Source organism: Sciurus vulgaris, assembly GCF_902686455.1.
Source record: "Sciurus vulgaris genome assembly, chromosome: 17".
NCBI lineage: Eukaryota > Metazoa > Chordata > Mammalia > Rodentia > Sciuridae > Sciurus > Sciurus vulgaris.
In genome coordinates this window covers 49,332,657-49,357,307 of record NC_136478.1, presented here as the reverse complement: position 1 = coordinate 49,357,307, position 24,651 = coordinate 49,332,657, and the positions used below count along the sequence as shown (strand labels likewise).

The following is a 24,651-nucleotide window of genomic DNA, read 5'->3' as shown; positions in this document are numbered from 1 at the left end:
AAATAATTTCATGGCATTGGATATAAAGCACAACAAAACCAAAAGAACAGAACCATCCCCCACGACAGGCACGAGGGGCCCGTGTAACCAGGAGAAAAGGCTGCAAGGAAATTCATATTTGGTGCTGGGATGATCAATGATTTCTGAAAGTGTGTCTGTATTCCTTTCTGTATCTTTTTGAATTATTTTTAATAAACATGTTTTCAAAATCAGGCAAAGATACCCACACAGTGAAGGTTCCACTGATCCCACTCACTAAACAGTTCTGGCCTGTTTAGTTCTGTTCTTACTATGGAATAAAAATAAATGAGTGAACAAGGTGGCCCCTTCTCTGTCCTTTGTCCACAGGGGGAGACAAACGTTTATTAAATGCACTTACCAAGTACGTATATCGGAGTACAGTAAGACAGCGAGAGGAAAGGAAGAACAGGGTGCTGTGGAGCAGGTGGCGAGGAGATTCCAAGTGGGCAGTTTTTAAGCCCTGAGGACAAGAAACTGGCCAGCAGAGGGGTGGTTGGTGGGGGGAGTGGATAGACAAACAGTAGGTGCAAAGGTCCTGAGGGTTTAGGAACCAGGAGTCTACAGGCTTAGGAGGGCCAGGCCCCACCTGGCTGCCATGGACATAATGTATCTGACAAGGGGCAAAGAGCCTTATTTGAAGACTAGAGTAACTCTCTGCGTGGGTGACAAGAGTGGCCTGGCCCCGAGCAGGGGTGGTGCCAATGCAGAGGAATGGAAGATGCTGGTCAAAGAGATGTGGCGTTGCTCTGGCTCTCTGCCCTCATGTAGTTCAGACAAGGTGTGGAGAGAAATGAATAAGTGAGTTGTTTCAGGCCAGTAAGTCTGGGCTCTGATGGTCAGGTGGGAGGGCTGGGTTTGCCTTTAAGAAAATCAAACAATTTTCCAAACAAAAGCCAATCTCGGCTCTCTTCCAGGTGGACTGCATGCTGCGGTCCTTCCGGTTCAGGTCTGTACACTCTCTTAAGCGCTCCTCAGCCGACCCCAGGGCAGAGGCATCACTCCCCCTGGGCAGATGCGGCAACGAGGCAGAAAGCAGTGGCGTTCCTACACGTGAGCACCTGAACTTGGGCCCAAAGAGCGAGACTCTGGTACCCTCCATTGTGGGCTGCTCAGGGCCAGGTCCTGGCCTGGTAGTGCTGGTGAGGGAGTCCAAACCCACTCTCCTCTTCTTCCTTGAGTGAAGTCCAAATCTGTTGGGGCAGTAGGATGCCCATCCAAAAAGCTTGCTTTCATATTTCCTTATAGCTATGCCTAACTATATGTTCAATTCTGGCCAAGAAAAGATAAATGTAAGCCTGCTGGAGACAAGGGAAGAAGCCTCTGGCAAAACTACTGCTTTCCTAATAAAGGGGGAGCGGCAGTGTCACCTGGCATGACTCTTCCACCCTTCTTCTTGTATCTGGGCTGTGGATGCCATTATCGAGGCATGGCAGCCATCTTGTGAACATGAGGCTGTATGTCACATGTTGAGGACAGAAGGTGAGGAGACAGGAGATGGAAGGAGCCTGTTCCCTCCCACAGCAGCTCTGCCCCAGCCTGCATACACTCCCTTTCCTTCCTAGGTACAAAACACCAATCATCTCATTGAAGCCGTGCTCACTGGTATTCTGTTACATGTAGCAGAATGCAATTTTGACAGTGGTCCTATCAAGCCCTCATTTTATAGATAAGGTCACACAGAGGCAGGAAGGGAGAAGACTGGAATGTGAGTACTTCATAGCAGTCCCAGACTCTTAGCTCCCAACACTGGCTTGGGAGAGACTGGGGTCCCCCTGCATCTCCCCTTCCCCTAGGGCATGAGCTTTACAGAGTGTGGACTCTGCTCACTCCCAAACCCTGGAACCCACAGCAGGAGCTCACATACCCAGTGAAGGACTCAGAAGTGGATTTTTTTTTTTTTTTTTTTTTTTTTTTGATACTAGGGACTGAACTCAAGGGCACTTGGCCACTGAGACACATCCCAGCCCTATTTTGTATTTTATTTAGAGACAGCGTCTCACTGCATTGCTCAGCACCTTGCCATTGCTGAGGCTGGCTTTGAACTCGCAATCCTCCCGTCTCAGCCTCATAAGTTGCTGGGATTACAGGTATGTGCCACTGTGCCAGGCTAGGAGTGGACTCTTGAAGGTCGTGCCACTCCCTGGAAAGATGGAAACAACACTGGCTTCCCAGGAGCACGTGCAGGTCCACGAGGAACAAAAGCAAAGCCCAAGGCCCACGGTTCTGTCAGAGCCAGCAAATCTCTTCCAAAACCTCCCTTGTGACCCTACATGATTTTTTTTTTTTTTTTTTTTTTAATTTAGGTTTCAGATGATTTCCCTTCACAGACTAGCTGTAACTCACAGACCAATCACCTCCCAGGACTTTCAACCACTTCCCCAAGGTTCTGCAGCTGGAGCAGCTGCTCCCCTGCTGGTGATGGGCCTGCAGGAGCTAGTCATGCCTGCTCTTCAATCTCCTTCCTCTCTGCGATCCACCCCACGTGATATCCCCATCTGTAAACCCCCCACCCGGGGACCATTCTCTGGACTCCTGCCCATCTGCCTAGGGACAGGGTCTGACAGTCTGATGTGGAAAGGTGGGCTCACTGGCATTTGTCAGGTGCTTCATGTAGACACACTGCTCTGCTCCCACAGTGGGGCAAGCAAATAGGCACAGCACCTGGTCCACAGCAGACCAAGGCCTGCACCTGTATTAACACATTGACTCAAACATCCTTCAAGACAGGCTATTATCACCCCCACTTTACATAAGAGAAAGTGAGGCATAGAATGAAAGGGATCTGCATAAGTAACATGCATACAGTCACCGCTGATAAGTAGCAAAAGTGGGTTCAAATCATCCTGCAGGATGATTTCAGAGTCCAAGCTTTTAACTTCTAGGCTTTCTGGCGTTGCATGATGAATAAAGGCATAGAACACCATGGTGGGAGGATACAGGCCTGGAGTCAGGTTTGACAAGGAGGGAAAGCTTGCTTCCTGATCTAGAGCAAACACTTTCACTGGCTCCCTACAGTATTCTAACCATCTTGTCCTTTGCGCATTTATCAATATCAAGGCTAAAAAAGCCACTTAGTTTTCCAGTTAAGAAGCCTGCAGGGAGAAGCTTCTGGGAAGCTTCCTAATAGAGAAGTACTACTGCTTTCTGCCTCGTGACTTTGAGAGGCTGCGACACCTGAAGCCACAGCAGTCATCTTGCAATCATGAGGAAAGGCCAAGAAGACTTCAGAAGTACAGACCTGGGGACCTGACACGGGGAGCTGTTGAACAAATCCTGGAACTACCTTCTTTCTTGGCTTCAAGCTAAAAAACTGTGAGTTGAGCTTTTTGCAACAGGTAATCAGAATGAGCAGAAGCTTTGACTTTATCTAGATTACTACTAGTGAGCTCCTCGCTAGTAGGGATCAAAGCAGCTTTGTCCACTGCTGTCCCTCAGCACTAGCACCGTGGCTGACACAGTAGGCTCTCAGTTAACATCTGGTGGGTGAGCTCAATTTATATAATTTATATCCCCCGAGATCATATACAAAGTCCTCAAGTCACTAGAGTGTGGTGCCAGGACCTCAGTGCCAGCAACACTTCCTCCAGCTCTGAATGAAGGCATTTCACCCCTGAGCCTAAGTTTCCTCGACTGTCTTGACCTCCAGGGTCACAGAACAAGCTTCACTAATCATACATGAGGACCCCTCAGCACAGGACCTGGAGTGATGCCAAGGAGGCCCATTAGCTGCTGTCACCACAGCCTCTCATCGCTTCCTTGCCTGGCAAACGGTGACCACTGTGTCATGTGATGAGCCTCTACCAAGGTAGAATGTGAGAGTCGAGTGCAGATCACTGGGCAAGTTGGTGTGCACTCTTCTCTCTCACTCAGGGGACAGCAGCAGTTCAGGGCACAGGTTCTGAACTCAGGTTACTTGGATTTGAATTCCAGCTCTGCTGGGGGACCTTGGGCAAGTCACAGAATCTCTTTGTGCCTAAGCTGCCTCGTCTGTAAAATGGAAACAGGAGTAGCTCCTTCATAGGAATGTGATGAAGACAAAAGGAGCTGACATGAGCTCCAAGGGCAGAGCCTGGCACGGTAACCGCTGAGACGCGTGCCCGCTGTTACTCTACTCCTACTATGTGGACTCCTGCTGCCACGACCCCTCTGCAACTCGCCTGCTGCTCTGGGGTGAGTGTACCTACCTCCGAGGATTATCATGAGAACTAAGTTAACGTATGTAAAGTAACTGAAACAAGGTCTGCTTTCTAAGAAGGGACTGGCTTGTCTTGGGAGCTCCATGGCTCTGGCCAGGGGTCTCCTGTGTAACTGAGTTTCTAAGCTTCTGTTCAAGCCTCGCACTGCTGTTGAGCCTCTCTGTTTACGTATCTGGCACCATTCCTCTCTCCCTGCTGGCCCCACCTCCAGGAAGCCACATGCCCAATGCCCACCTGAGTCTAAAGCTGCCTTTAGAAGCCACCTTGTGCTGCTTAGTGCTGGAAAGCTCCTCTGGCATCTCTCCTGGTGCGGAACATTGCTCTCCTGGGAGCCCTCCAGGCAAGCAAGGGCTCTGTCTGCTGGTACAATGTCCTCAGCAAGGACTGCCTTAGCCCAGGGCACAACCCAATCCAATGGCCAGGAACAAGTCAGTGTCTGCTCTGAGCACGGATTGGGGAGTGGGTTCCTTCAGCCCAGGAAGATCTGGTAACCACGGAGGCCTGTCACAGCAGGGCCTCACAGTTGGCAGTCAATGCCCACACCTGCCTCAGGTTGCACCTAGAGAGTCAAGGTGTCAGGGGTGGTGCTCATCACTAAATAATGTTCCCTGACAGGCCATTTAAACCTGGCTTTCTCATCTGTAAAGCAGGGATCAAGCTCCCTGTTTGATCCACTGTCTGTCGTCCTGCTATGGGAACTACATTTCTCAGGATTCCTGGTTAGCTTCAGGAAAGCCCGGAAGGTTCTCCCTCAGGCCCTCCATCTTGGACAGCATCTCAGACAGGGGATACCTCCCTGACCTGCTGCGGCGGGCTGTGTCCCTGCAGCTCCAGCTGCTCCTCTAGGGGCTTCCTCTCTGCCCCTTTTTGGTTTTTCTCTTCCTCCATCTGTTTAAACAAACTGTCTAAACTGAATTCCCTCTAAATAAAACACCTAGAATCGACTCTGCCTTCCCGATGGGGCACCTGAGAATCAAGGGAGAAGATGCACCTTGGGAAGCGAATAATGCACGTTGGCATTATTTTATGGAAATGCCCCCTGCTCTCCCATAAGAAGCAGGCACATGTGGGCACCTGACCCCCAATATGAGCTGATGCTTGAGATTTGTTTCAAAATGACCCAAAAGTAGGGAATGAGTGTGCCCATGTCTGTGGAACTTGGTGACACGTATGTACACGTATGTACACACAGACAACGTGCGCTGCTTCCACCTGTTACGGCCTGAGATCTCCCATTACCAAAACAAACCAAATCCACCAGGTAAAAAGAAAGGTCTGTTGGTGAGGGTGTGCCAGAACTTTCTTCAAGGGCAACTGTCAGCTCATTAAATTAAAACCATGCACACCCGTGGACCCAGTGATCCCAGGATGAGGCCAGGAGCCCAGGGCTGCCTGGACAAGGCTCCCCACTGCAGTGCTCCTGGGGCTGGAAGAAAGATCACCTGAGGGACCCCCATGAAAACACTGGCTACATAAGTTGATATGCCTGTTGCGAGAGAGAGCGAGAGCGAGAGCGAGAGCGAGGGAGAGAGAGGGAGAGAGAGAGAGAGAGAGAGAGAGAGAGAGAGAGAACATCTAACTTGCAAATGTGGGACAACGCCCAGGAGACCCTGAAAAGTGACTAACGCTGGCTATGAAGAAAATGCACGCCTCACATCTCATTAAAGAAATTATGTGACCCTCAGAGGGGAAAAAACCTGGTAAACAGCAATAACACTGAATTTCAGAAGCATGAACACTAACACCACGCGCCGGGCACTGTTCTAAGCACTTTGCCCGTAATATATAATCATAAAACCCTGTAATATAGATAGTTACTTTCTCCATTTTATAGACAAGAAAACTGAGACAGAGTGACAAAGTCATTTGCCTGAGTCACAGAGCTAGTTAAATGCCTGCTCCAGAGGCCTTTAACCTGGCTGACAAAGCAACTCACTTACCATGGTTACTTTACCTTCGGAAAGTAGACCTGGAGGTGGGGTGCAGGAAATGAGTAAGATTTTCAATTTTATTTTTATTTTATTTTATTTTTTGTGATGCTGGGTGGGGACTGAACCCAGGACCTTGTGTTGGTTAGCATTTAGGCAAGTGTTCTGCCAACTGAGCTATATCCCCAGCCCAGATTTTCAATTTTTACTTCTTTTTTTTTCTTTTTTCTTTTTTTTTTTTTGGTACCAGGGATTGAACCCAGAGATGCTTAACGACTGAATGACATCCCCAGTCCTTTTTTGTATTTTAGAGACAGGGCCTCCCTGAGTTGCTTGGGACCTCACTAAGTTGCTGAGGCTGGCTTTGAACTTGCAGTCCTCCTGCCTCAGCCTCCCAAATCCCTGGGATTACAGGCATGCACTACTGTGCCCAGCTCTTCATATACGTTTGTAACATTTAATTTTTTTTAATCACACATCACACTTTTAAAAATTAAAAAGCACCTACATAGAAATGCACACCTACTACCTCACCCAAACATGGAGGAAGCACCATGTGTCTTTTTACAACTTTGACTCTCCATGGTTTCTAAGGAACAGTCTGAAATGCCTCCACAGGTGACTTCTGATGTCAATTAAGAGAGGATAAAATATTTGGATATTTAGACAATATTAAAATACCCAGTAATAACACTGATCACAAGTGCTAACACTTTCCCAGCACATACGTACCAGGCATGGTCTTAAGCACTTCCAAGCACGTGGCATATATAACCCTGTTAGAGCCTCAATATTCCCTATGATACAGATACTATTATCACTTCCAGTTTGTATTTAAGGAAGCTGTGGGGTTCAGTGTAGTAAAGTAAGTTGCCTTAAATGGCAGGGTCGGGATTGGAACCCAGATCATCCAGCTCTAGAATTTGCTCTCTGTGACTGTTCTCCCCCTCTCTGCATCTCTGACTGGGTCTCCTATGGAAAGATGAGCCTAGAACACAGACAGAATGATCATTAGAGCATTAAAACTTGAGACCCCATTTTACATCCATCAGGCGCAAATTAGGAAGCAGGGTAACAGCCAAGTGAGAAGCAAATGGGGGAGCCGGGCCCTCCTGTGGTCCGCAGGGAGCACGGCTCAGGGCGGTCTCATGGGCAACAGCCTGGCCATCCCTGGGGAAGAGAGAATGCTCATCCCTGGTCACGCTATGACCATGGGTACAAACCCCTCAGGTTCAGACACAGGAAGGGGGGTGTCACTGTAGCGCTGCTGCAGTGGCTGGATGCACACAGAGCCACGTGGCCAGCTCTCAAACACATGCCATTGGGCAAAAACCAGAAGAAACAGAAAGCATGTGACACGGAGCCCAAAACCATTTCTGAAAGTCGACTCTTCACTCAAGCCCCAACATACACTTTGCAAGGATATGTACAAAGCTATGACCATAACACAAACACAAGAGGAAGAAGGGTCAAGGGGAGGGATGGAGATTAAAGAATAAAAAACCTACCCAACGATAAGGAAGGGGACGCACACTCGGTTGCCCCTCTGCCACCAGTCAAGTGCTCTTTGGCTGCCAGACCCACTTGTCCTTCCTCTGGGGGCAAGTGAGGGTAGAAGAGGCTGAGGCAGAAGCCAGACAGTCATTAACTATGCTCAAGAACACCATACTTCTTTGTTCTTGAATACCATAAAATCTGTTGGGTACACTGGCTGACTCAGTTAAGCCCTGGACAGGAACGGAGCTTTGGAGGCCTCTTCCTACTGTGGTGGGCATTTGGTTGTCTGCTCATCCCCACTTCTCCTTCCCCAGTTCCTGGAAGATGGATTCCAATTGGTCAAAGACAAGCAGGGTGCAGTATTCTGTGGTGGGGGCACACAACCTAGGTTGGACCAAATGTAGCCTGAAAGAAAGTTTTTGAACCCAAGAGGAAGAAGGCTTCCTCCTCCTCCTCCTCCTTTCTCTATCTCTCTTTCTCTCTTTCCTTATTCTCCCCACTCCCACATTACTCCTCTGTCTGTCCCTTTCCTGATGTCTGTAGATAAGAAAAGCAAGTGGCATTGGATGTCACTGGATTCCATTTGGGGGCCAAGTATCATACATAGAGGCCTTAGGAGGAAGTTAAAGCTCAGCACCTGAATCCTTGACAGACATGGCAAGCTGCTCTTTCTGTCCTGCCTGATGCCACCCACCCCTGGACTCCCAAAACATATTGATGTCTGCTGTTTGGCCAGATGGTGCCAGGGTTTAGGTTCTTTGCACCTGACGGCATCCTAATAGAGACCCACGCAGGAGCCAGCCTTTTTTTTGTCAAACAAGGGACATTTTCTGCAAGAGGGAAACAGGGGATCAGAGGCAAAAACTGGAAGGGCCAATTAATCCCTATGTAAGGAGAGTGTGTACATGTCTCCAGCTGCATATTCCCTGCCCCATCCAGAGGCCACGAGGACAGTCGGTTGCACAGCTCTCTGTGCAGGAGCTCAGGAACCTCTGCAGTGGGTTACTTCATGTTACTCGGTCTTCCCCATCCTTCCAACAGGCACTGCAGCCAGCTTCTCTGTTCTATTTCTCCTGATAACAGCAGGGGGCTAATCCCCAGCTGGCTGGAGCTGAGGATGAGAGACAGGACCAGAAAGCCCAGCCTGGCTCTCCTGCAGCTGCTTTGTTCCTGAATCAAAGGTCGAACTTCTGGATCTGGGCTACTGCTGGGAGCTCTGAAATGACACATGGCCCAAGGACCTCAGCAAGGGGACCTCCAGGCTGCAGTGCACTGTCACTCTGTCAGATTAAAGGGCAAGCGAGGTGGGGGGAGACAAAGGAGCACACACTCTGCAGTCAGCCTGCCCTGGGTCCAATCACTGCTCTTCAGAGGGACGGGCTCTGTGCAAGTGGCGGAGGGACTGCACTGGGATTGCCTGGTCCATAAGGCACCTCCCTCAGGGAACTGCTGCATTAACACGAGGGAAGTGCTCAGCACTGGGCCTGCTGGCACACAGCTATTTCATTAGCATTATTATTTGTTTGGTGTATCTACTTATTTAATTCTTGAAGTACAATTACATATAGTAAAATGTGCCTGTCTGTTTTGAGTACACGTTCAAGCAATTTTGATGTGTCTGCAACTAAGTAACCTATGCCTCAAAACAGAGACGGACTGACTGCTGACACATACTGTGTGCCCCATTCCCTCCCCCATGCTCTTTTTCCAGGTTCCCAGGCTCACAGAAGGGTCCCCCATGACGAGGAGGCTGGAACCAGGGCACATTCCCTTGCACAGCAAGCTGTGCTATGCGGCCAAACACAGGTGGAGGGCTGACCAGTCAGGATCCTGGGAATTATCCCTGACCCTCTGTTTTGGGGACTGGTCTGTTGTCCCCCTACAAGGTACTCCTGGTTACATGACTTTTTCCTGCATTCAGCTGCAACTCTCTCACCTGATTCTCTGACCCTGATCTCAGTGCAGCATTTTGGAGAGGTCCCTCTCAAGCCTGAAACTCCCCCATCACTGGCCTCAGGGCCAAGTCTAACTTCCTGCCCTCAGCCTTCAAGGCCTGGGTTCTGTCTGTCTTGCCCTCCCAGCCTGTTCCCGCATCTCACTGGCAACTTTTTCAAATGAAAATTTGTTATTGAGATGATTGTAAGGTCACATGGAATCATAAGACAGAGTACAGAGAGATCCCATATACACTTGACCCAGTTTGGCAAATGGTAACATTGTGTAAAACTTCAGTATAATATCAACACCAAGATACTGACAGTGATGCAATCTGCTGATTTTATTCAGATTTTCTGTGCTTGAGTATGTGTGTACTCTGTCCTATGCAAATTTGCCACCTGTGTGTTTGTGTATTTACCACAACTATGACACGAACAGGGATTGGGGGGTGCAGCTTACTTATAGAGTGCTTGCCCAGCATGCACTGAGCCCCAGGTTCCAACCACAGCATAAAAAACAAAATACAGTTCCAGTACCATACACATCCCTTATGTTGCTTTTTTGCAACCACACCCATCTCCCATCAATCCTGTTCCTAACCAGGGACAACCAGCAAGCTGTACTCAATTTGTATAATTCTACATTTAGAAAATGTCAGACAGACGGAATCACACTGTAACCATTTCAGATTAGCTTTTCTCGCTCAGCATAATCTCCTTGAGGTTCATCCAAATTGCTCAGCAATCAATACTTTGCTCCCTTTTACTGCCGAGTAGCACTCTCCACAGTTTGTCTTAACAATTCATCTGCTATGGGCTAGGTGGGCTGTTTCCAGTTTGGGGTTATGAACAATGGTGTACGGGTTTTGTTTGAACATTAAGTCTGATTTCTCTGGGATAAATGCCCAAGAATGCACTGACTGGGTTATAGGATTGCTTGTGCAGCTATCCATTTGTTTTTGAAGAAACCACCAATCTGTTTTCCAGAGTGGTTGTGCCATTGCACATTCTCACCAGCAGTGTCTGAGATCCAGCCCTCTGTATCTTTGTTGCTGGTAACTTCAGTTCATTCACTCTATACAGACTTACAGATTAACATTAAAAAAAAAAAAAAAAAAAAAAAAGATTTTCGGAGCAGCTGCGTGTGCCGGGTAGTGGTCTAGATGCTGGGATACAGCAACACTCGAGATCAGAAGGCATACTATCAATGAGAGCTGATGGTGTGGGGTGTGGACAGGCACCACACATGGCAAGTGATCAGCAATGATAAGTGCTATGAAGAAGATAAATGGGGTGACGTGATAAGGAGGAGGATGGGCTCATGGGAGGCACAGCGGAGTAATTAGGGAGCCAGATGGGTTGAGTTCGAATCTTAGCTCCACTTCTACCTGTGTGGCTCAGGCAGTGACATTACTTATCTGTGCCTCAGTTTCCCTAATCTGTACAGTTAGGTGGTGCCTAACTCCTAGGGTTGGTTGGGAGCACTAAGTGAGTCAATACCTATAACCCACAGCAGCAAGGAGCCAGCTGAGAGGAAGTCCAGCTGCCCCTTGGGCAGCCAGGGGCACTGCTAATAAGCCACAGCTATAAGCTCTGTGGCTTTCCCAAGACAGGCACAACATAGCCAAGCGCTCTGAAGGGAAGACCCTCCCTGCAGGGCCAGAGCCCAACTTGCTCGGAGGAGGCAGCCACAGGCACAGCAGAAGGAAGAGCAAGGTCCTCCACTTACCCACAAGGAGATGCCAGAGCACAGGACCAGAGGGCTGCTCAGGGTACCTGGGCCTCTGCACACCCTGGGGATTCCACAGCATTCCTAGGCTGGCAGGGTGCTGGCAGGCTCATATGGGTCTTTGTCAAACGGGGGAGGCACAGGGTCTTGGCCCACAAAGGAGTCATTTCCTGTGTGGTGCTCAGGAGACAAAAGTAATCTGGAAACTCCCTCCTGGCTTGCTCCACCTCTCTCCAGGGCTTGGCCCACAAGAGGGAACCGAGAGAAGCAAATTAGATGGCATTTTACGAAAGAAATAGGGAAATGGGGGGAAGGGGTGGGCAGTTGGCAGCTTTGGGCCCGGGAGGAAATGAGGCCATCTTTGTGGGGAGTGGGCCAGGGTCCCTTCTCTGAGAGGAAGGAATTGTGAGTCACCAAAGCCTGGAGGCTTTCTGAGGAGAGGCAGGACTGTTGGGACCTGTTTTGCAGGCCTCCCGGTGGCCTGGGGTGGATCAGCAAGCAATTTCTTTCTTAGTGACTGAATTCATCAGTCTGGAACCAGGGCACCTTCTTTTCCTTTACTGAAAACTAAAGCCACAGAGCAAGTGGTCAGATGACAGCATGAAGCTTCAAGGTGCCATGTGGGGGACGGGGAAGGGAGTCTCTGACTTTGACCCTGGCTTTCAGCAATCAGTACAAACTGTGCAGGGGAGGAAGGGAGTCAGGATGTCAGGCCTCGAAAGTGCACACAGGAGTTGAAATGAAACTGTATCACTTCTCTCCTTAAAACCCTTCCTTGGCTCCCAAGGACCTTGGGAAGAAAGTCCAAATCTCTCATCCTGACTCACCAAGCCCAGCACGGCCAACCCTGTGGTCCTGATGCCCCTTCCTTTTCATCTTTCTGCTGGAATCACATGGTCTGTTTCTCCACCACACCCAGCACCTTTCTACCCTGGGGCCTTTGAGCAGGCTATTCTAGCAGCTTTAACACTCTGGCCTCCAGCCCATTCCTGCTGCAGTTCCTATTCACCCTTCAGGGGTAAGCACACAGCCTATTTCTTCAGAAAAGCCTCCTCAGACCCTGTTCCCACCCAGCCTGGAAGAAGATCCCACGCCCTTCTCTCTCAAGGCATCCTGTACCTTTCTCTTACAGCTTAATTACCCCAGTAAATTGTTTATTTCAGTGATTATTTGGTACCTAACCCCCACCCCAACAGATGAGGGCCATGAAGTCAGAAAAGTGGTAATGCTAGTACTACTTTTAACAACAGCTCACATTTATTAAACACCCACCCTGTTTTACAGCATTATCTCAACTCCCTGCAGTAGCTTCAGGAGGGCAACACTGTCGTTATTCCCATTTTACAGATGGGATGCCCACGGCACCAGGAACTCAGTAAACTGTTAGTTTGGGGGGCACCCAGATGTTTGGGTTACATTTCCAATGCCCCTTTGCCCTTAGTATCCACTGGGGACAGAGCCCAGGTCGGCAGAACATGTGGCACACTCCGGGGTGAAAGCCTGAGGCGCTCTCGCAGTCCCGACCTCTCCCCAGTCCCAGAAGACACCGCTTTAACATCGATGAACAAAGCAGGCGGGCCACACACTCCACCATGCACATCTGCTGGGGAGGTGCCACAGAGCCCTATCTCTTTGAAACTGCTCCCACTGGCCATCTTTCACAGCACAGGGTCCCTCACTGCTAAGCCCCCTCCTCCTCCTCATGGGTCCTCCTGGTCTCCTACCTCCTCGTGGTGTCCCCCTCCCAGCCTCTCTGGCTGATTCCTTGCCACCTCTCTGGGCAGGTTTTCTCATCTCCACTCATACCCCTACCCAGGTGGTGGTCCCTGGGTCCCTGGCTTCCAATGCCATGTCTCCACTGAGGACCCCTACATTTCCTTCTCCAGCCAGGACCACTCCCCTCAACTCTAAACTTGTAAATCCAACTGCCCTCCCTCTCATGGCTGCCTAGCAGGTATCACACTGATCAGAGCCAAAGCTGCATTCTAGATCCTTCACATCGACTTTATAGCTCCTTGCAAGACTCGGCCCTGGTGTTCCTAAACGCAAAACCCCCACCATCCATCAGGAGTTCAAGCCAAAACCTCAAGGTCACTGTGGGCCCTTCTCTCTCTCTCAGCCCCACATCTAGGCCAGTAAGATGCACTGTTTGCTCCATCTTCAAGGTATAAGCAGGATCTGCTCCCTACTCCCACTATTTCCTGTTTGGACCATGGGCCACAGAAGGCACTCCTGACCCAATTTTCTGTCTCCATATACAGCCAGAGGGACTCTATTAACATGTGGGTCAGATCACATCCCTTCTCTGCTCAGAACCCTCCCGCTAGCCATCCAGGGAAAAGGCCTCATGTGGAACTCTGACCTCATCTCCTCCTGTTGTCTTCATTTTTGAGGTGGGTGTGTAATGGTACCTCATTGTGATTATCACTTGCATTTTCATAATGATGACTAAGGGTGGTGAGGTATTTATTTTAAATAATAATAGTAATAATAACCATACATTGTTAACATTGACATGGCATTGAATATGTGCCAGGAACTAAGCTAAGGGCCATGCGACCTTTCCAAATCTCTGATGTATTTTGGAATTCTGAGTAATTTGGATTAGAAAGGCAACCCAGCAGAGGCTGGGGTGCACTGGTAAACTATGCAATCATTTCTGCAGCAACAACCTGTCAGCATGGATCACAGTCCACCTGGGATGGTGGCTCTGAAGGACGTCCCTGAGTGCCACAACCACTGACTTAAGCAACATCAGCTCCTCTACTTTACAGTCGGAGCAAGTGAGACATAGGAAGGCTAAGTGCTTTGGCCAGAGACACAGGTAAAAATGGAGTGATGGGATTCCCACACAGTGCAGAGCCACCTCCATGACGTCTGCACTGGGTCCTAGGACAGCTCACAGGGAATCCAGCATTCCTCCTGATCTGCAGCGGATACCACCCAAGGCTCCCAGGGGATACCTGAGGCCACAGACAGTGAGTACTAAATACACTAGGCTCCTTCCTGTACCTACATATGCACCTAAACTAATAAATTAAGCCCAGAGGTTAACAATAATAAAATAGAATAATTATAACAATATAGTGTGATAAAACCAATTTAAAACATGTGACTTGCATACTTTTGGAATCTTCCATTTAATATTTTTGAACCATAGTTTACCACAGGTTAACTGAAACCTAGGAAAGCAAAACCAATGATACGGGATGAGGGATGTAGCTCAGTGATAGAGCACATGCAAGGTCCTGGATTCCATCTCCTCTAGTACCATTGACCAAAAAAAACAAAACAACAACAACAACAACAAAACCAAGGTCAAGGGGAACTACTATGATTATGAATGAATGTATTGGGACATAGAGAACTCGGGCTTACCAACTAGTTGCACCTCACAGGAAGATCCAACACCACTGAGCTAGTTATTTATATGTGGCTAACCTAATTTATTTTGGATACAAGACCTACCCAAATATAAAGCAACTGTCCTCCCTAAGTTATCCTCAGAAATAAGAGTTGTCTTTCAGAGTCTTCTGTACTATTTTCTTTTTAATAAAGGACTCTTTGGGACTAAAAACTCAAATGATGCTAGTTTTGGCAACAATTTAAAGGAGGGATACTTATAACAGACGTGGTAACTATTCCCACGGGCTTAGCCCCACAATTCCAAATGTTGCAAGTCACTGTAAACAGGCCCTTTAACGATTTTTAAGTGTGTGTGTGTGTGGGGGGGGACGGGACACAAATAATTGTAAGCAACATTAAATCAAGTTAAAATCCTTGAGGTAAAAGTCTTGCTGTATATGGTGGGGCATTTAAACTAGAATTTTAAAAATTAGCTGGGCCTGGTGGTGCACACCTATAATCCCAGAGGCTCAGGAAGCTGAGGCAGGAGGATCACGAGTTCAAAGCCAGCCTCAGCAACGTGGCCAGGCCCTTAGTAACTCAGGGAGACCCTGTCTCTAAATAAAATACAAAAAAGAGCTGGGTATGTGGCTCAGTGGTTAAGTGCCCCTGAGTTCAACCCTCAGTACCAAAAAAGAAAAAAGAAAACAAAAGGGGTGTGTGTGTGTGTGTGTGTGTGTGTGTGTGTGTGTGTGTGTGTGAGAGAGAGAGAGAGAGAGAGAGAGAGAGAGAGAGAGAGAGAGAGAGAGAGAGAGAGAGAGAGAGAGAGAGAGAGTTATTTATATGTGGCTAACCTAATTTATTTTGGATACAAGACCTACCCAAAATGTAGGATACAAGACCTACCTGAAAAATGTCTGGGAGCCAAGTACCACTATATGGGATGAACTTAGATGAAGAAATTTAATTTTCTTATGACATTATTTATTATTCATATTGGAATAATTAGTCTGATTTAGGAACAAGTGCTTTTGTATGTTTACATTTATCCAGCCATTTATCCCTTTCCAATAACTGTCCTCGAAGAGCAAAGTTTTTTTTTTCTTTTTTTTAAAGTAATACAATAGATTAGTGACTATGCTTAGAGATCACCAATATACAACTAAAAGACTTTGTTTTTGTTTTCTGTAGTACTAGGGATTAAACCCCAGGGCCTCAGGGATATTAGGCAAGTGTTCTACCACTGAGCTACAGCCCTAGCCCCAAAGAGGAATTTTTAAAAAGCTCTCGAGAGCTGGGTGCTGTTTAATACAAGATAATACACAAATTCAGGAAGTGCCACACCACTGGCACTCCAGATGGAGGGAGAGACAATGCATTTGGAAACATGTAGATGACACCAAGTGACTCTAGTGATAAGGATCCCTGTGAAGAGTGGGAATAACACTGTTTTAGGATCTGTGAGGGAATATAAATAAGCAACATTTTGAAATTTAACATTTTTGATTCAGGAGTCAAAATGTCTCATAAAATTAGTAAATTAAAAAATATAAACAAGCAGAAGATTTAGGCAATTTATAACCTTAGCATTTCAAGTAGGCCCCCAAACTGTATTTTTAAAAATCTTTTCTTTATAAAGACAGGGACTCTGCTTGTTTTGGGATACACTATTAGTTTGGAAGAAGCATTTCAAAAAATCTGGAAGACATGTACTGACTTCAGCTTGCAAAAGTGATTATCTTGGGGGATCTGGGTTCTTTGATTTCTTTTTTACAAACAACGAGTCAAGTATTACTTTGATAATCAGAAATCAGAAAGACAATGAAGTTTTTACAATGTGAAGTTCACCCGAGGAAATTATAAAGTAGCAGTTTTAACCCTCAACCACATACTAGAATCAGCTAGGGAGCTTTAAAACAAGCTAGCAAACAAACCAAAAAACCACAACAAACAAACATACCAATATCCCAGGCCTGTCCCACCCTTGGCGATTCTAACTGAACTGGTCCAGAGTAGGGCCCAAGCCTTAAAATTTCTTAAAGCTCCTCATAAAGCAGGAACTCAGCATTTGCTGAAAGAATGACTGAGCTCATTTAACTCATGAGTCTAATGAGTAGCAAGGATGAGAATCATTTTTAAAGCAAAATTTCCCAAATTATACTACAGAACATGTTACCATGTGTCTTCAAAAACAAAAGGGTGCCATGATCAAAGAAGGAAGTTTCTTTCCTGTAGGATTTCGCAGAGTCTGAGAAATAAATGATTTACCTGGTGAAAAAAAAACTGCTGACCAACAAGCAGGATCATGTGATAGTGTCCATGACTTAGAAAACACATAACAAGATGGACGTGTGTGCCCATGCGTGCATTTGTCCACCCGGCATTCCTCTCTACCTGAGCAACCATGCGATCACAAGCCCCATCCACTCTACCTCTGAGCTGTACCCAGAACCCGCCCCTCCTCCCTCCGCACTGCCCTGCCTGGATATCGCTGCAGGCCTCTGTCCTGCTCTCTCACTGGCTCCTAGAGTTCTCTGGCCACCAAGGCAGGCCAGCAGAAGATCCTTAGAGCACACAGGGTTTGAAAAAGCTTCTTCTCCCACTGGAGACCACCCATGGCACCTTTTACCTATGTCCTATGACTGCAGAAGGACCTGCCTGCAAGTGAAGGCAACATCGTGGACAGTAGAGCTGGCTGCACAAGCCTGAGTCCTCAGAGCCACTTTTGAGCTGCTATTGCACCAGCCCAGAAGGTGATCCAAAGAACCCCTGCACTTTTGAGTTGCGGAGCCTGGACAGTTCCTATTTAGGCTTTCATGAAAGGGGGTTTTGTTACCTGTAGCCAGATACATCCAAACTATGTGCTCTGTATTACATTATCCTATTTATTGGTCACCCATGTTTTTTACCAGGTAAAATTGTTTTTCCTGTTTATTGTCGGTTTCCCCCTTCTAGAATGCCAGCTCAACAAGAACTGGGATATTTGCAAGTCTTGCTCACTGGTGTGTCTGGAGTACCTAAAATGCTGCCTGCCAAAGAGTAGGAACTCAGCATTTATTGAAAGAATGACTGAGCTCATTTAATTCTATCAATGTCTCCAAAAGATGGATGTCACAAATAGCAAACTACCCCTCATAGCCATTGGACCCAAGGTCTATCCCACCCACCTCTCCCCTTCTTGCAACCTTCTTTCAGTTCCTTCAAGAATCAAGCTCCTTCCCATATCTGAAGTCCACCAATGTTGCTCCCTATGATGCTATTCCCTCTACAGGGAACCCTCTCCCTGCTTCTCACCCCACTCAGTTAAGACCTACTCATCCAAATGTCAGACCCATGGCAGATGTCTCCTGACCTCTATGAACATGTCAGGAGTCCTTCCCTCGGGTATAATCCCATAGCCCCCTGGACTCCTCTGACAAAGCATTTAGCAAAGATATATTTACCGGTAGTTGCTGTAATTACTTACTTAAATTTTGTTTCTTCCACTGAACTATAAGCTACAGGAAGACGGAGACCCAATGTGTTTCCAGAGCACTGAGAAGGCTCAGCATACAGTAGGTGCTGAATAAATGCCATCCCTGTCTATTATAGTCATGATATTTATTGCTCACTGAACACCCAGGCCACCCCCACATTTCCACCCCCTTGTAGTGAGGCAGGGCCATGTGACTAGTTCCAGGTACAGGCAAAAGTGAATGTGTTGCTTCTGGGTCTTACAAGCCCTACTGTGTGACCCTCCAGTTCTCTACTCCCGCTGTGGCGTCCCTGGAGGCTAAATGTCTCAGCTGTGGAGTTTCAAGGCAAGTCCCCATCTGCCCTACCTTGTGTCATGAATAAGAAATGGTCATTTCTAGTGCCTAACCTCCGGGATTTCAGGGTTAATTTGTGACTGAAGCACAACTGCATCCATCACTCACGTTCTGGTGAATGAATAAAGGCAGAGACACTGTAATCCAACTGGGTGGTGAGGAACAAGGCAGTGGCCTTCAGGTGCCAGTACTGAGCCTCAGTGAAAGGTCTGGGGAAGGAGATCAAAGAACTGCTCCCAGGAATTGCCTCTCTCCTCTGTTGGGGAAGATGAAAGCACCCAAAGCCCCCAATGCCTTCAGACAGAGCACAAAACTCCGTAGGGATCACAACCAAGTCCCAGCCCCTGGGGATGTTCAGAAGCCAGTGACACCCTGGAAAACCCTATTAGCTGGAAGACACTGAAGCGGTGAGGCTGCATGAAGGGCCAGGGCTAATTCGGGCTGACAACCTTCCCGCAGAATCACCCACTGGGGCTTTGCCCTCCCGGCTCTGTCCCAGAGAATAAATCACACTGTCAGGTCTAATTTAGAACTTGGCTGACGGGTTGAGCAGAGCATCCATGCGTTCTGACCACGGCGGTCAAGGGCAGCCCACTGGCTCCGGAGGCCAATGCTGAGAGGCTCGGGGACTACATGAGAAAGGGGACTGAGAGGCCAACAGCTGTGGCTTTCCAATACGCAGCAAAGGAACTTGTGTTTCTGGTCCAGGTCACAAAAGTCCCGTTCCCAAAGCACAGACCTGCTATATCCAGGCACCTTGCTAGCTCCGGGCTGGCACAAGGTACACACTCTCACTTTGGGTAGGGCAGTAATGATGGTGGCAGCAGCTAACCCTTGCTACCTCACAGGTTGGCCACTAAGCAGCCTCACCTCTGACACACAGGAGGGACTGATGAATGAGCTGCTGCTACCACCACCACAATCCTGCATTATCCTGGCACAAAGCACTTGAAATTCATAAGTACATTTTAATCCTCAAAACAATCTTAGTAGATAACAGAAGCTCTCAGAGTGCACTTAGGGCAAGTGAGTGGCTCAGCTAAGACTGGAACCCAGGTTGGCTGGACTCTGGAGTCCATGCTCTCGGTCACCACATCAACTCATTTTTAAAAAGTTTCTCCTTCAGGAAGCTTTCCTTAAAACCCCAAGTGAAGGCTAAGAGTCTGTTCTGGGTTCCCACGGTCCTGTGGTTTCCCAGCAAGGTTGTTCCTCACTGTGGCTATTCACCTGCATGGCTCTGCCAACACCTGGACATCCATGTGGGATATGCCCAGTCACTGCTGGTTGACTGCCTGGATGGATGGATGGGAACGTAAGTCTAAACCTTTCACTTTACAGAGGAAGACACAAATTCGGACAGGCAAGCTGCACTGAAAGAGTTTCACTGAAAAAAGGGGAGTTGGGAAGAAGGGAGAAACTGCTCCTTGATGAATCCCTATTCTTCCTTGAAGGCCTAAAAAGCTGTTTCAAGGAGCCCCTCCCCTCCACAGGCTAAGTTGGACCCTTCCACTGTATTCCTACAGACTCTGGGGTTCCCACTACAGCAGTGACCACTCTGGGCTATTCCTGTCTGAGGGCTGCCTCCCTCACTGGCTGACGAACCCCATGAGGACAGGCTACTCAGTCACAAAACTACCTCAGCTACAGCTGCGTCCTCACAACACCTAACGTACAAGCACAGAGGAGGTGCACATTAAATGTGCATTGAACCAGTCAGCAGAACTTCAGAGAAAGTCACCAAGGCTGGAAGCCTCATTCTGGGGAGAATAATTAAAAGTGCAGGTACTGACTATTTGGAAAAGGGAAGTCAGGACCTGTTTCCTTGGCCATCTGAAAGCCCCTGAGGGCTGTTGGGAAGACATGTGGCTGGTGGAGCTCCCAGGAATGAACCAGGACCAGAGGGAGGTAGTTTCACACAGGTGGAAGTGATTCACAAGGGGGCATTGAAATGATCACAACTTCTCCCAAAGCAAGGTACGCTGCCTTGTTTTTCTCTTGATGGAAGAATTTAAATGGAGGCCAGAGTGCAGATGGGGACCCCTGGATCTCTTATGAAGCAACGCCATGTAGAGGCTAAGACCATGGGCCCTGAAGACAGCTTAAGTGTTCCCACCCCAGGTCCTCTGGGCACCAAGTGGCTTCACAACTCTCCGCCTCAGTTTCCTCATCATTACACTGGGGATGGATATCACAGGAGTGACGTCATAGGGTAGTCGTAAGGCCTGAAATCATGCACATAAAGTGCTTACAGCAGGGCTTGGCGCACAGTCAGCACCCCTAATGTCAGTTATCATTGCTCTTCTTCCCTTGAGGAACCAAACACTTGGCTGGCCAACCTATGCAACACTCAGTTCCCCTTTTTCTCCGGCTACCTCCTCAGAAAAGGCTGAAAGTTGAATGGATTTTCTCACCTTGCTTGGAGAATGAGCCAATGAGCTGGAAGTGGAATCTTCTGAGGAATTTTGGGTGTCTAAGCAGTCCAGAGTGGTGACACATCACTGGAATCAATTCTTCCCTGTTTGGAGCTACAGCAGCAACCTTGTAACCATGAGGGGAAAGGCCAAGAGAACCTACACAGCTCCCGTTCTGGCACTACTCAGCCACCAAACTAATGTTGGCAGTGAAACCACCTGGTTTCTGGTCTGGGAGAGAACTCAATTCATGGTCATTGTTTGCCAGTCTCAGTTCAGGCCTATAACTGGGGACCCCTGGTCTACAGGAAGAAGAGCAAAAGGCTGGGCCAATACAGTGTTCATCAAACCCTGGTCACCGTACTCCACCCTTCCTTTTCAGCTGCATCTATATCTCACCTATGCAACTACTTACTAAATAGTTTCTTTAAAACAACTCAATTTAAACATTTAAGAAGGAATCTTTATGGTCACTAAAAAAATGGAAAATTGCTATCTTTTCCTATAAGAAAGAGCAGCTTAAAAAAATAAAATGAAAATGATGAATTTGCAGTTGTCTGGTGTTGCCATGTCTGATGTTTGACTCAGTGGAGGTTGTTATTTGGAGACAGCATGAGGTGATGCTCAGAGCACCAAACTAAGCTCACATTCATCGTGTTGGGTTCAGACTTATTCATGTACCATGAAAATTGATCTGATGTAGCACAATTTGGGTTCAATGCACTCACAAAACTTATTTTTCTCCTTATTGCTAAGAATTCACTAGAAATTTGGAAATTTCTACCACATTAAAAAGCAGTGTGCCAGCCTGGGATGCTAAGGCAGGAGGATTGCAAGTTCAAAGCCAGCCTCAGCAAAAGTGAGGCACTCAGCAACTCAGTGAGACCCAGTCTCTAAATAAAATTCAAAATAGGGCTGGGGATGTGGCTCAGTGGTCCAGTACCCCTGAGTTCAATTCCCAGTACCTCCCCGCCCCCAAAAAGGAATGTGCTAGATTAAAGCCTGAGTCCATACAATATAAATTAATAACTGAATAAATAAATGAGGGTAAAGGAACCTGTTCTTCCTTACAGAATTCCAGTTAATATACACGGATGGAATGAGACATACACAAAATCACTGTTAGGAAGATACTTCAGTAATTACTATTGCAGGCAAGATTCAATCACCAATGGAAGTTTGAGAAGAAGCAGGACATTAACATAGTCTCAAACTATCTCTCCCAATGTATCTTTTAGTCATAAAGAGAAAATCTAGCTTGACAGCGGAGACACCTGGCAGACCCCACCTTAACCAAGTGACCATTGCCAGTACCGACACGCAGTGACATGGTGGACCCATCTGATACACTGAGGGGGGCACATCACCTTTGTGGTGTTCTTCCAAACAATGAATGACCTCAGTCAAATATCAGACGTGAAAACATAAGACAAACCCAAATTCAGACATCCTACAAAACAACAGAGCAGTCTCCTTCCAAAGTGTCAAGGTCATGAAAGACAAGGGAAGATGGAGGAATTGTTACAGATTGGAGGAGACTAAAGTGACGTGACAACTAAATGCAGCATGGGATCCTGGAAAGCATCTTGGAACAGCAAAGGGGCATCAGTAGAAAAACTGACAAAATCTGATTAAATCTGATTATTAAGTAATCAGATTAATAGTACTGGACCAGTGTTAACTTCTTGGTTTTGATTATTGTGCTTCAGTAGAATAAAATGGAAACATCAGAGGAAGCTAGTGCAAGGGTAGATAGCATTTTTGCAACTTTCTCGTAACTCGGAAACTAAAAATTAAAGAGCTAGCCACTTGCAGTCGCACAAGCCTATAATCCCAGCTACTCAGGAGGCTGAGCCAGGAGGCCTACAGGTTCAAGGCCAGCCTGCACAACTTGGCCAGACCCTGTTTTGAAATAAAAAATAAATTAAAAGAGAGCTGGGGATGTGACTCACCGATAGAATGTCCCTGGGCTCAATCCCTAATACTGCAAAATATAACATAAAAAATAAGAGTTAATAAAAATTATGCTAACATCCTTTGATGGAAACCTGGCCCCTACACACTGTCCCATGATCAACTCCAGGTATCCAGGAAGAGCTCTGCCAGGATGAAGGAACATGATGAGACCCAGTGAAGAGCCAAGAGACAGCCCATGTAGATTCACGCAGTTTCCACAGCTTGAATGACTGGTCTCTGCAGTTCAGCTAACCACTCTGTGCCCAGAGTCTGCATGCCAGAATTTTCTTCCATGTTATTAGGGTCTCTTGGTTCCTCAAAGATCAGACAACACCCACTACCTAACACCTTGCCAGCAAAGGCTGATATCTTCATTTAGGAATGTCTCACAACTGGAATGACACACAGACTGAGAACTTCTCCACTGTTTAGACTCCATTTCACAGACATGAGAAAGGAGGATGTTCATTAGCAAAAAACCAAAACCCAGAAACCTAAATATAACATATTCAAAATCTACAGATTACAAGTAAGTATTTACCACGTGTACATATTTTAATTATATGCAAAGACCTGCACTATATTTTTGACCTACAGAAAACAGTACACTCAAACAGTGGGGTGATGTGGCCATTCTGTATCTTTTTTTTGTTTTGGGGGCTGAGGGTTGAACCCAGGGGTACTTTACCATTGAGCTATACCCCCAGTTCTTTTTGTTTTGAGAAAGGGTCTTGCTAAGTTGTTAAAAGTCTTACTAAATGGCTGAGGCTGGCCTTGAACTTGTGATCCTCCTGCCTCAGCCCCTGGGATTAGAGGTGTGCACCACTGGACCTGGTTCTGTATTGATTATAATAGCAGTTTTGCAACTGAATACCTTTGTCTAAATTCAAAGAACTATATACCAGAAAGTGAGTTTTACTCTATGTAAAACTTCAAATTAATAGTAAAAACAAACAAAAAAAAAATGAGTGCAATATATTGATCTATGCTTATAAAGATCTCCAAGACACACCACTGTTGAGGAAGCAGAAAGCATGCTCCAGAAGCATCGCTAAAACAGTTCCGTTTTCTTACACAGCAAACTAAAATAAAGGTTGGCAGGACACCCACTTGACAGTTGATCGTAACCACCTCTGAGTGGAGTGTTGTGCTCACAGGCGATGGAAAGACAGTGAGGGATACTTCCATTTTTCCTCTGAGACCCTTGTATAATTTAAAAGGTAATAATAAACATGTTTAGATATGCTCATTATAAATTTTTAGAAAATGAACAACCACGCTGTACTTACCCTTAGTATATTCTGGAGACTAATGTGCCTTGAGGGTCACGGGACAGCCAACTTCAAAGAGAGAGAAAAAAGAGCGTATGTCTTTTGTCTAGCTCAGTCATCCTGCTACCTACCTTTCATTCACATATTCACTCCCTTAACAAATGTTTATGGAACTATAAGCCAGCCACTGAGAATGCACCAGGGCCAAGAAATTTGCTGTTCTCAGGGAGCAGACCTTCTAGTGGGCGAGGAAGACAATAAATAAACGCACGATACAAGGTTGGGGGTGAGAGTGACAGGGCTGCTACTTCACATGGAGTGCTTGGGGAAGACCTCCTTAAGGAGAGGCTAGTAACCTAAACAGATGAGTCAGGTATGACTATTTGGGGAAGAGCCTTCTGGACACAGAAATGGCCAGTGCAAAGCCTTGAGGCTGGAGTCAGTGTGGAACACCTCCAGAGTAGCCAGGAGGCCAGAGTGGCTGGTGCCAGATGAGTGAGGGCAAGTGGTGGGAAACGAGGGCAGATAGATGGAGGACCATCATAAGGGAC

General features: G+C 47.1%; 1 protein-coding gene across 2 annotated transcripts in view; it reads right to left on the bottom strand.

The window, feature by feature from the left end:
• The window catches only part of SIPA1L3 (signal induced proliferation associated 1 like 3), a 127,419-nt gene extending 103,240 nt beyond the window's left edge, over positions 1-24,179 (bottom strand). Inside the window, exon 1 of one of the 2 annotated variants that reach the window (XM_079119922.1) lies at positions 24,119-24,179. The gene's annotated coding sequence lies outside the window, so the exon portion shown is untranslated. Of the gene's footprint in view, positions 1-11,308; positions 12,972-24,118 lie in introns of those variants that run through there. The other variant, XM_079119923.1, reaches the window with a different exon arrangement.
• Positions 24,180-24,651: the final 472 nt, after the last annotated feature.